Here is a 12513-nt window from a genome sequence, read left to right as displayed (position 1 = left end):
CGCGTTTCTCGGCGTTCAAATCGCGTAATTACGGAATGCAGTTCGCCCCGTATGTACGGGGTATAAAACGTGTATATCATCGGCGCCATTGTTGTCGCGATAGGACGTCGTCACCCACGAAAGAACAATGGCTCTATCGTTCGTCCATCGCGGCGCGTCTGCAACCTCCGACACATCCGTCGCGACGCCGGGACGTTCCGCGATGCGGAATCCGTTATAAAGCTGACGCAAAGTCGGCGGAACTCCGGCGGGAAATTCCCCGCGGAACGGCCGCAGGAGACCCGACGAGTGTGGGAAACTCATTTTTGCTATGACAATGGAAAGACCCAGATCGAGGGCTCGTCTTCGCTTCTCATTGTCGTCCATTGACGAAAGACGACGATTTCCGCATGCGGCCTTTCCTTGCCATTTCGCCTGTATTTCTCATCCGTTTCCACGTACTCTTCTTTGCGAGAATATGCATACGCAATTGCAAATTCGCAGAATTAAGGCAACACGCCATGCCGTTCTTGTGGGCTGACTTTTTCTAGGTTATGAATTCACCTTGACGATGTTAAGGGGATGTGAAAGTGGCATCTGAAGGGTTAATCGTTCATGAAACTTTTATCCAAACTGAGTGTACCGAATCGTTTGAAACTTTCTTACATTTGTGTACAGACAATTTTTAATATTTTTTAAATTGAAAAATGAAATTTTATGGGTGTTGAGATCTTCTCTATAGCTTCCATATTCACATTATCAAGTGATGGAGGCTATACGGAAGGCTCGGACACCCATGGAATTTCATTTTTTGTACAAAATTTAAAACGTCGCAATATTAATTTATTAAAAATTGAAATTTCATGAATATCAAGACTTTCCTTATAGCTTCCATATTCACTTTGTAAAGTTTCAAACGATTCAGTCCACTTAGTTCGGAGAAAAGCTTCATAAACGAGACCTCTTCGACGCCATTTTCACATCGCCTTAATAATTGGAAATCACAAATCAAATATTAATTCCTGGAGAAAGAGTGAACACGACAAAAAAAATTATGATGGCTTAGTGTCTCATCGTCCAATGATAAATATCGAAGATTTCCGCATGCGGTCTTGAAACTGCCATCTCATCTTTATTTACCTCTTTCGAGATGATGCAATATCATCTTTGTGGGAATATGCAAATGCAATTGCGAATTTCCCGATTTAACGAACGTTGACGACGCGCCGACGCGCTTCTTGCGCCATGACTTTTTCTAGTTCCAGGTTGTAAATTCGCTTTGACAACGAGGATAATAAATAGAAATAATAAATGGGGTAATAATTTTTAAAGGAGGAATCAATAAAAAGAATTTAAAAAAATTATGGAGCAACAAGGATTCGATCCAGGTCCATTCCGCTGGCGCCTCTTCGGATTAACTTCTCACGTGACTTCTGGCTATTGTATGTCATTACATGGCACGAGCACAATACTACCGTCTATGGTAATTTTATGTAAATATGGTAATGCTAGTGTATCGCGGGAATAAGGTATGACTTTCTAGAATGCATTGACGAGTTATATACCGATTGCCATTTACTTATTTCTTTCGGAGCTTTTTTTTATGATGACTATTCATTTGTCCACTTAGCGACATTGTTTCCGTATTGACTGAACAATGCTATCCTTTAATAATTCATGTTACCAGTGTTGCGAATGTAACCTATAAATCTACAAATAGAATCGGAAAATACTTACTAGAGTGTAATAGTCGGAAGAGCAGCCATGTTGGTTGAACGGACCGAAGAGAATAATTGCGCCTACAAATAATTATTGTTATAATTATAATGATGTTTTTATGTGTTTAGACGTGCAATGTATGTGGCAATGTGTTGTCAGCGTACTTTAGCCGGTCACCGATGATAGATATCATCGGGCGAGAGGCTTCTATGGAATAATCATCTCAGAATTTTCCCACGGCGAGGGTCGCGCTAATTGCAAGAAGTTGTTTCTACTCACCGGAAGGTAACGCGAATTACGTGCGGATCTGCCGGCGATAGCCCGGAAAAATGGTAAAAGATCGATAGATCTTTGTGTACACCCGGTGAAAGTATCGTCGGACTATTTTTCCTTAAGATGTTGCGCAAGTGGGGGGTGAGCTCTCTTCGCGATTTTCTGCCGCGTTTTACACGTATAGACACCATGCACCGGCGAAGAACGGCTCATTATGGCTTTCTCACAAGGAACGTTTTTCAAGTGTCCGCCTTCGATTGTTTTGGTTCTTGGATATGTTTTAGAGGACCAAAAAGTAAGAAACACGTGTATTTTCATTTTGGCCCGGTTTCATATTTAGGGGGTGAAATAGCCCCTCAAAGTTCATAAGAAGGGGTATAAGAGTTTTTAGTTTAAAGAATAATGTGTTGAATAAAGCTTGTTATAAATTCAATATACGTCTTAACTTGTTTGGTATATAATGTTCTTATCGGCATTCTCCCTTGCCTGAGAGTAAACTACCTCTCGAATAAAGACACATATAGAGACTTGAAACGTATAACATAAAGTAATTAAATTCTTAAGAAACTTTAACCGTCATTTATTTTATGATGACAGAATAGTTGTTTGACGACCTCCCATCCCTTTTGAGGGGTGATGAGCCACCCCTAATTAATTAGTTACGTTGGTCTTATAATAAAAAGTATAGAAGACACGTGATCTTTGAACGAAGGCAATGAAAATACATTTAAACAACATTTCATAAAGATGGAGCTTTAAAGTGTCACCATAATAATAACAACTACCCCCAGGGGGAAATCGGCCCCAATAGAGCCGCTTATGTCCGTTCTGAAAAAAGAAAATGCTTACACGTATAAACGCTGCTCAAATGTAATGGGAATTGAGACAAACATCATTTCACAATGCAAAATGCATTTCAGAATGGACATAAACTACTCTATTGTGGTGGATTTCCTATTAGGGTAATTGTTACTATGGTGACACTTTAGAGCTCCATCTTTATGAAATGCTGTTTAAATGTATGTTCATTGCATTCGTTCGAAGATCACGTGTCTTATATACTTTTTATTACAAGACCAACGTAACTAATTAATTAGGGGTGGCTCGTCACCCCTCAAAAGGGATGGGAGGTCGTCAAACAACTATTCTGTCATCATAAAATAAATGACGGATAAAGTTTCTTAAGAATTTAATTACTTTATGTTATACGTTTCAAGTCTCTATACGTGTCTTTATTCGATTAGGGGTAGTTTACTCCCAGGCAAGGGTGAATGTCGATAAGAACATTATATACCAAACAAGTTATGACATATATTAAAATTATGACAAGCTTTATTCAACACATTATTCTTTAAACTAAGAATCCTGATACTCCTTCTTATGAACTTTGAAGGACTGTTTCACCTCCTAAATATGAAAACGGACCAAAATAAAAATTCACGTGTTTCTTACTTGTTGGTCCTCTAAAACATATCCAAGAACCAAAACAATCGGAGGCGGATACCTGAAAAACATTCCTTGTCAGTGGAAGATCGAAGAAATGGCCAACTTTTTCCCCTCAGTCGTTATTACTCACTTCTACGGCTATCTTTTGGGCGTTGATCTTAATAGGAAAATCACTCGTAAAGAGGAAACGGGAGAGATTTATAGGGACTCGAGGCTACGCGTCCCAAGAACCACATACCATGGGTATATGGTTCTCGGGACACGATGATTAGTCGACCAGGTACAATACAAAAACGCGTTCATATCCTTTGCGAACTCGTGAACACAAAAAATTGGACATTAGAATGCCGGACATATTGTTCAGACCCCTCCAATTTCATCCATTGTCAGTAAAACATCGTAATGTTGTAAAGTATCGTGATTATCCTTTGTCGATAAAATTGTATGATTTATCGTACGTAGTTCCGATGTTTATTTCCAGGTACCGAGGTGGAGACTGACAGTAAATGTCAATCTTTTGACAGTCATCGTTGCACGGAAAAAAAGATATTTGCAGTTTTAGCAAAGGACAACATTGCTGATAAAGACCTGTTCTCGCTGCAGGAATAATCGCACACACAACAAAAATGTTTGCAATTGTATCAAATCGTAGATGTTACAATTAGAGAGGTCACATTAGAAAAATGCTTGCTAAATTAGCAGATGAATTTGTTGCAACGGGAAGAAACATATTGTCGTCTCTACTCGGACAAATGAGCGATATAAATCGTAATGTTGTGAAATATCGTGATTATCCTTTGTCATTAAATTTTATGATTTATCGTACGCAATTCCGATGACTATTTCCTGGCACCGAGATAGAGGCTCCGACAGTAAAAGTCAATCTTTTGACAATTATCTCTCGATTAGGATGTTCCCATGAACAAAGGCAATTGTTTTGTAACATCCTCGGCCATTATTTTCAACGTAGTGTAATAAAAAAACAGTATGTGAAATAAATTCTCAGATAAAACGAGATAATCATTACAAACTCCACAAAAAGAAGAGGATCTTTACCCAGCAGCTCTTCGAGGACGGCTTCTGCTTCGTTAAATTCTTTTTTCTCAGCTTTTCCAGCAGCTGTTAGTTGATCAGAAGACACGGAAGGATATCCAGTACGAAGGCTTAAAATCGATTCTGGTTTTAATCGGATCGAAACCAGTTGACAAGGACGATTCGAATGGCCGGTCACCGTTTTTTAACAGCCGAGTGCCTTTGGCCGTAATCGTTTCGATGATATTTCCGTCTTCCGGAATTATTCCGGAAACGTCGTCGTCGATCCGGCTCGACGACGTCCTCTTTTATTGCGACGACAATAACGACTTTACTAGCGTCGAAAAGAAAGCGTTGGCAAGGAAAAAGAAAACGTTAGTACTTTTAGCAAAGTACAGTATTGCTGATAAAAGTTTCCTCTTACTACAGGAATAATCGCCCCAACAACAAATATTTGCGGTTATAACGAATCATAGATGTAATCATTGAAGAGTTTTCTTTAGATAAAACCCTATAAATATTGCTTTACTATAAATATTGTTACCGTTCGTACAAAAGCCAATAGGATGCTCAGTTAATAAAAAACAGTTATAGTTCCTAATTTATAGTAAATAAAAAAAATAAAATGCGTTCCTTGATCAAAAAATGTATTTTGCAGGGTCAAATTGTTCAGTTTACCAGCTCTTCTTCTCTCAGTGCAGTAATATCGTTTAAGTTACTGAATGTTGGGTAAATAACAACATCCTTCAACGAGGGTTGACAATATTTAAAAAGTAACGTAATTATTCCAAAATGCTAAAAAGCTTTACTGCAGATATTGCTACCGTTACTACAAAATTCGTACAAATGCCACTAACATGTTCATCTGTTAAAAAATAGTTGCAGCTAATTCATAGTAAATGAAAAAATGAACTGCGTTCCTTTAACAAATACGGGTTTTACGGTATCAAATTGTCCAGTTTATCAGCTCTTTTTCTCTTAGTGACATAACTCGAAAGGGGTGCACCGAGAAATAAGAAAATCGAGAGTGAAAATAGGAGTCGATCGAACTTTGAAATGCAGACTATAGCCGGCGATAAAATGCACTCGATACATTTAAGAGCGTGTGTCGTAAGAGCGATATCCATCGAGAATATCTCAAGGTATGGCTCCCAACTCCGAACTCTCTCGTCCATAAAAAAGCGGCAGAATGTCATTAAGTTTTCATTTGTACGAGGCATTATCTCCGACGGGCGACTGGAATGATACGCACCTGAAAGAATAGCCGATAGTAAAAAGTGGACTCGATATGCAGAAATAGGTAAAACTTATCATTCGATACGGTCCAGCACGCCTGCTAAGAGCTGTGTCCCTCGGGACTGCCTTCGAGTATGATTGCAAAGGCTCGACTCGACACTCCTGATCGTCTGGGCGTAGACTACTAGAAATAAACGACACTTCGTGACATTTTCATTTTTCAGGGAATTCGCTACCTCTAAGGCACTGACAGGGTGGTCATCGCGGTATGCAAGGTACCCTAGAAGCACAAAATATTTCTCCAATATTTTCTATATATTTAACGAATATNTGTTTATAAATCATTGAAACTAAATATGTCACTGAGATATTCAACAAATACATCAAATATTTTCGAATGAAATCTACAAGAAATCTTAAAAAATCTGTCGCTTGAAATATTTAGCAAAGATTATAAAGAAATATTTAGAAATTATTCTATGCTACTAGGATAAGTGGTCGAACAAGTCCCAGTTGTCGAACACCACCTTAAATATTTCCTTCTATTAAGGTGAAGTGAAACCCCTCTCAAATCAGTCGATTCGAATACAACACTTTTTTTTAAGGGTATTGGACCAAACTGTCCGTAACTTTGACACATGACTCGTGATTATCTAAGAATTGTCCTGAGACATTGAACATTTGGATTTTTCAAAACAATTCTTTAACTTAGCCCAGACCAGAACCAAAGCGGTGTCAGTTCTTATATTTCAATTAATATACAATTATTGAAGGTTTTGATATGAGAAACGAAAGTGTCAGGACAATTTTACGACAATTTTGAACACTCTGGTAAGCGATAAACTCGCATTTGAGCGGGATAAAGGGAAAAAAAATGTCTTATGCACTTCTATGCTAAAACGATGGGAATACGAGGTCTCGGAGTAAACATTTAATTGACCTGGAAATCACAGATGGCGCAAGGGGTCCCTCTGCAGTCAATTCGGGCCCCAAAAAGCATGAATCCAGAGGATTTCTGGAGTTTTACTTCGATTTCTTTATATTTATTGTACGAAAACGACAGGTGGAGTATGCCATTTAGTACAATACGCAATATAATTCGACACAGCAGTCAATATAAAAACGAACGTCAGCGACGTAGGTATTTAGAAAAATCTTTTTTATCGACGTCGATCAAGTTCCTCGATGTGTTTCACTTCACCTTAAGTGTTCGGCCACTGGTACACTTATCTCATATCGAGTAAAATAATATTTGATGGTTCAAAAATAGATGCAACGTGCTAGTGGGTATTTTTGTAAATATTGCGAAGTGTGTCACATAAAAAATATATTTTCTTCAGGATTATCTTCGGACGTCAACGCATGAATGACAAGGATCTAAAATTGAGAATGATATTTAATTTTAACAATTTGTTAAATTAAATACGATGGAATTCTTGACATTTCAAAAATGGCGCAATACGTCACGAAGAGTGCATTTTTGAGAAGTGCTTTCGAGAGGAGTTTCAAAGTCTGAATTCTAAGAATCTAGGTTTTAAATTTGATGAGCTTCGCATGCGTCCTTAGGGCCTCCATAATTGCATGCTGAAGTGTCAAATGATTCGGTGCACCCAGTTTGGATAAAAATTTGATAAATATTGTGACGTTTGGATATATGTAGAATGACTCTTTCATAACACCTTAACACGTGTATCGTTTAGTATACCCAATAAAAAGAGCCTATAACTATATTTCGATAATTGTAAAAATGTTAGCCTGAAATTTACCCAATTTTAATTACTAAGTGTCGGGAATATTTCGTTAGATCTTCAGGAATATTAAAAATCAGGTTTTATTGAGAAAAATTAATCAATTTCCATATTCCTTTTGCAGGTTCAATTGGTGTGCCTTTATTTGCAACTTGATGTACTATAATGGAATACCGATGTGTACAGGTAAATAGTATTATTCAGGTATTCTCGAGGAAATAGTTTATTTTCCCATGTTTTTAATTAATGTCTCCATTTGTAGGAAGTTTTCGGCTTCGTTAAGGAGCGTTAGGTGAGAATGTACGGTCTAAGCGACTTTTCGAAGTCGTCGATCGAGTTGCAAGAGGCGAGGTCTGCGAACGGCAAGCTCTCCTTTTAGGATAACGCGTGCAGGCAGAACTCGTAGTCAACTTTTTTCCTAGAGTTGCGTCTCCTTTCCATTTCAACGCATGGTCGCACACCCGATCCGCACACCCGTAAGAACACACCCACTAAACTCTCGAACCTCCGACTCGACCGTATCAACCGGCTCGGTCGACCACGAAGAGCTCCCCCGCGAACTTTCTTCAAGAAATCGACGAGCCTCTACCGAGAAATACCTATTTTACTTATCACGCACTTAATACGCACGGACGTAAACGCATGGCTACCGTCGAGGCTGAACGGGTCTGCGATATCTGATTTTAACGTCTCAATAATAAGGATAAATATCCACTTTCAGATCGAGATCCTTCGAATTTATGGATTTTAAAGTTCTATTAGAGAACCCTCCCATCGAATATGCATTTTGTAACGCCTGATTTTAATGTTTTATTAATTAGGATAAGTATCGATTTTCAGGCCGACATCCTTGGAATTCATATTTTTCGAAGCTGAATTATAGAGAATGCCCTATTAGCATAGAATAATTTCTAAATATTTCTTTGTAATCTTTGCTAAATATCTCAATGACATATTTAGTTTCAATAATTTATAATCATATATAGAAATTATATTTTTTAATTTATGAACATGTAATAACAATACATTCTTTACTTCAAGACCATTATCGGACACTTCATTTGGTATCAAAAAACACGAGAAATTTTTCTAATATTTTCCGCTATTTCATTACGGGAGCAAAACGTGTGATTTTGATTTTAAATATTTTTAAAACGTTTATAATGTATTCGGCAGATAATATTTAAAAAATACTTGTATTAAAATGAAACGAAATGTTTTGTATATCTGATAGAAAAATATTATGAAAACACATGGAGCTAATATTATAAAAATATTATAAAGATAATACTCTAAAGTAAACATTTTGCAAATATATCAAATGTCTGCTAAATATTTACAAAATGTACGATATCCGTTAAATGTATAGAAAATGTAGGACAAATATTTTGTGCTACTAGGGTTAGTACAACACCCAATATAATTCGATACGGCCGTCAATATAAAAACAAACGTCGGCAACGTAGGTATTTAAAAAAATCTTCTTTATCGACGTCAAGTTCCTCGACGTGTTTCACTTCACCTTAAAGGTGCCGCGATTTCAGCTTCTTTCCGGTAGAGAAGTGTCATTCTCGATCGAGGTCATTGTGGAGAATCAATTGAACAATGCCGAAAGCCACCGTTAGGTCCTCCCAAGGAGTCTTCGGGGCCTTGTCACCATTCTTCGAGGTATCCCGATTCGGCCGGGCAATTTTTTACACTTTCTAAACGCGGACGCGCGATTTCCTGAACGCGGAGGAATTTCGTGATTAAACCCACCGTGGGTTTTTGTTATCGTTACCGTTGGCAATAATGCTCGTTCGCGCGTAGAATATTGCCTCATCATGGCGACTTCGTCTTAAATGAACGACCGGCCCTGTTTTCTGGCCGATGACGATTCATCCGCTTCGCCAATCGAGCCTCAACGTTTCCTGAAGCGCTCCACCTGTTAACAGGAAATGAACTTTCGATTTCTGTTGCGCCAAACCCGCCGTTTATGATGTCTCGAATGAACTGCTTTACGCTGACGATTCAACCGGAAATGCACTTTCGACGCCTTTTCCGCAACTAAAGGCGCGGTTAATGATATCCAAAATCAATCTACTTCATTTCGCCAGTCATTGTGATTTATTGCGCGCAATTAAAGTGATTTGCTGAATGATTGGGTGTTAACTAATGTGTTAAGGGATTAAGGATTGTATGGATTACGTTTCTTGAAGTGTATTCGTACACTGAAAAAAAAATTCATTGATCCAAGAAATACTTTGTTCATTCAAAGAATAATTATATGATCCATGTGAACTGAAATTATAATATATAATGCATCCAATTTATTCGGGTTTATTTCAGTCAGATAATTTTTCTTTGAATTAACAAAATATTTCTTTCGTTCAATGACACTTTTTCCGGCCGGGAATGATATGAATATTCTAAGTCGATTAGTACAAGTGAATCGACTCGTCGAATTATTGCGATGCGTTGAAAATTACGTGATATTCATTTATTACGTTCTTGATAATTCATCATTTTTATCTGATTTTTCAGTTTTAATTAGGCAGTTTTGGAGTAATTGTAACTGTATTACGGAAATTGGTATTAATAAGGAAGTATTTTATAAATCAAGAACTATATTAAGGCTCTCATCGTTTATTTATAGAATGCCCTGCCTTAAATCAAGTGATTTATCGAATTATATAAAACATGTAATATCAAAATTTCATCCTTCATAATTGATACATTTCTTAGACTCGTAAAAATTAACCATTGCATAAGATTAATAAATTATCCTTAATAATCATTTCTTCGTGTTCTTTATTTTATTTTTTTATCGCGCAGCCCTAAAGAATTCCTCTAAGTGCCATTGTAATTGTATAACGCCGTTTAATGTTAACCGTGGAGTAAAATGACTGCCCCAAATTCCATTTAGGCATTTGCCAATTGATCGTGAATTCCAGATTCTTATTCATTAGCGGGGAACTGCTCTAAGCCGAAGAATCCTTCAAACGGTAATTTGCAACAAATCGCGAATCATCGGTAAACGATGAAAATCCAATCGTCATCGTTCAGCATCCTGCTATCCGACGTCATCCATAACAATGACTCAGGAAAACGCTGTCTCGCTTAATAGTCGCAAACGGATGACAATTGTGTCACTGAACATTAAATGGGTTCAGAAATAAATCGCGCCATTTTGCTATATTGCATGGTAATAAATTAGTGAAATCATTGGAAATATAGAAAAAATATTCCGCACGATTCCCAATTAACTCGTGATCGTAGTGTGCGTTTTTTTGACAGGGTTATTCAATTTATGACAACGAGATAAAATTTATACAGTAAAATAGTCCTTTTTTCACAGCTTCTTAAAATTTGTCCAGTTATATCAGTTAATAGTCATCCGACATCATCGATAACAATGACTCAAGAAAACGCGGTCTCGCTTAATAATCGCAAACGGATGACAATTGTGTCACTGAACATTAAATGGGTTCAGAAATAAATTGCGCCATTTTGCTATATTGCATGGTAATAAATTAGTGAAATCATTGGAAATATAGATAAATATATTACGAACGATTCCCAATTAACTCGTGATCGTAGTGTGCGTTTTCTTGACAGGGTTATTCAATTAATGTCAACAAGATAAAGTTTATAGAGCAAAACAGTCTTTTTTTCAGAGCTTGATGGAATGCGTCCAGTTATATCAGTTAATAAACGTGTTACTACCTCCGGAAAGACACGTACGTATTTAGGTAATTTCATTGCACAAGTATCATTGAAAGGCGCTCATTTCGAAGTCACCTTGTGATTTGATAAGCGTGAATTCGAAAATAAGGCGAATTAATGCCACTGCCATCGCTTCACTTTCGCCTAGACGATAGAAATACTAGGCCGAGAATTGTCTCCGATCACCAAGTCTAATGTCTTCGTGAATGGTTCATTGACAGAGCCTCAATGTACTCGTGAGGTTGTCTGCTTCATTTCCGGTACGTATCTCGAATCGATTTTCTCTATGAAATTCCACTGGAGACAAGCCAATAGATGCAGTCTGCTGTCTTGTGTTTTATGTCATGTGTAAAAGCGATTCAGAGTGATTCACTTTCGAGGAATCCGTTGCAGGAGTTGAAAAATATGTTTACTGCACCACAGTTAGTTGATTGACTTGTAACAATGTTCGATTTATAACAGGCGTAATGTACCATTGACTCAATTTATAAATAGTGAGTTTTATTAAGATGTTCCCACTTAGAAAACGAGATATGAAATCAATTTGTGATTATCGACGGTCGGTAATATTTCTGTGCAAATAGCGAAATTTAGAAAAGGTAGGATGTATGTATTGTTGACGTTTAATAGGGTTTTTCATGGTTAGAATTGTTATTTTGAAAATTTGTACAATTTGAAGAGAAATGCGTGTGGCGTTAAATACATTGTTAATAGATTTTCATTTTCCCACAGGGATGATATAAATGGTAAAGGGCAAATTTTGTTATGAGAGAAGAGATTACCACCAGTTGGTAATATTTGATGTGAATAACAAAATCTGGTATATGTATTTAAAATTAGCACTGATGATTAAATTTGATATTTTTAAAATAATGATATTTTAAAAAACAATTTCTTATGGCATTACACCGTTATCACCAGAGTAGATAATATGTACTTTTATTTATAAATGCTTCGATAGAGAGGACTTTTGTTAATATATCAGATTCATTTTGTAAAACTGTTTTTTTTAAATATATTGACCCTTTTTAGGTGCAAGTTTTATATTTCAGAGTCGTTCTTGTTTACGACTTGCGACACAGAGAGCGACACCAGTTTGAGGTAATAGTAGATAACTGTAAGAAATTTATCTTCAATAAGCTGTATTATAACAAATTACTTTTTCTAGGCCGTACAAGAACAGACGGTAATGTCAGTAAAATTATGTATATAATGTTTCCTTTTAAAAAACTGGTTTCAAAATAATCCTGTGCAAATGTACCTCGACTGATGGTAACATTTTATCCTCCATAAGGTAAAAGGGAGTTCACAAGATGAAACAGATTTCTACAGAAAGTACGTTAAATTTCATCAATTCTATAAAGCATACTTAAAA

This window comes from Orussus abietinus, unplaced genomic scaffold (assembly GCF_000612105.2).
Source record: "Orussus abietinus isolate OABI.00-Male unplaced genomic scaffold, Oabi_2.0 scaffold53, whole genome shotgun sequence".
NCBI lineage: Eukaryota > Metazoa > Arthropoda > Insecta > Hymenoptera > Orussidae > Orussus > Orussus abietinus.
The sequence above is the reverse complement of the archived record's forward strand: the minus strand, read 5'-3'. Positions refer to the sequence as shown.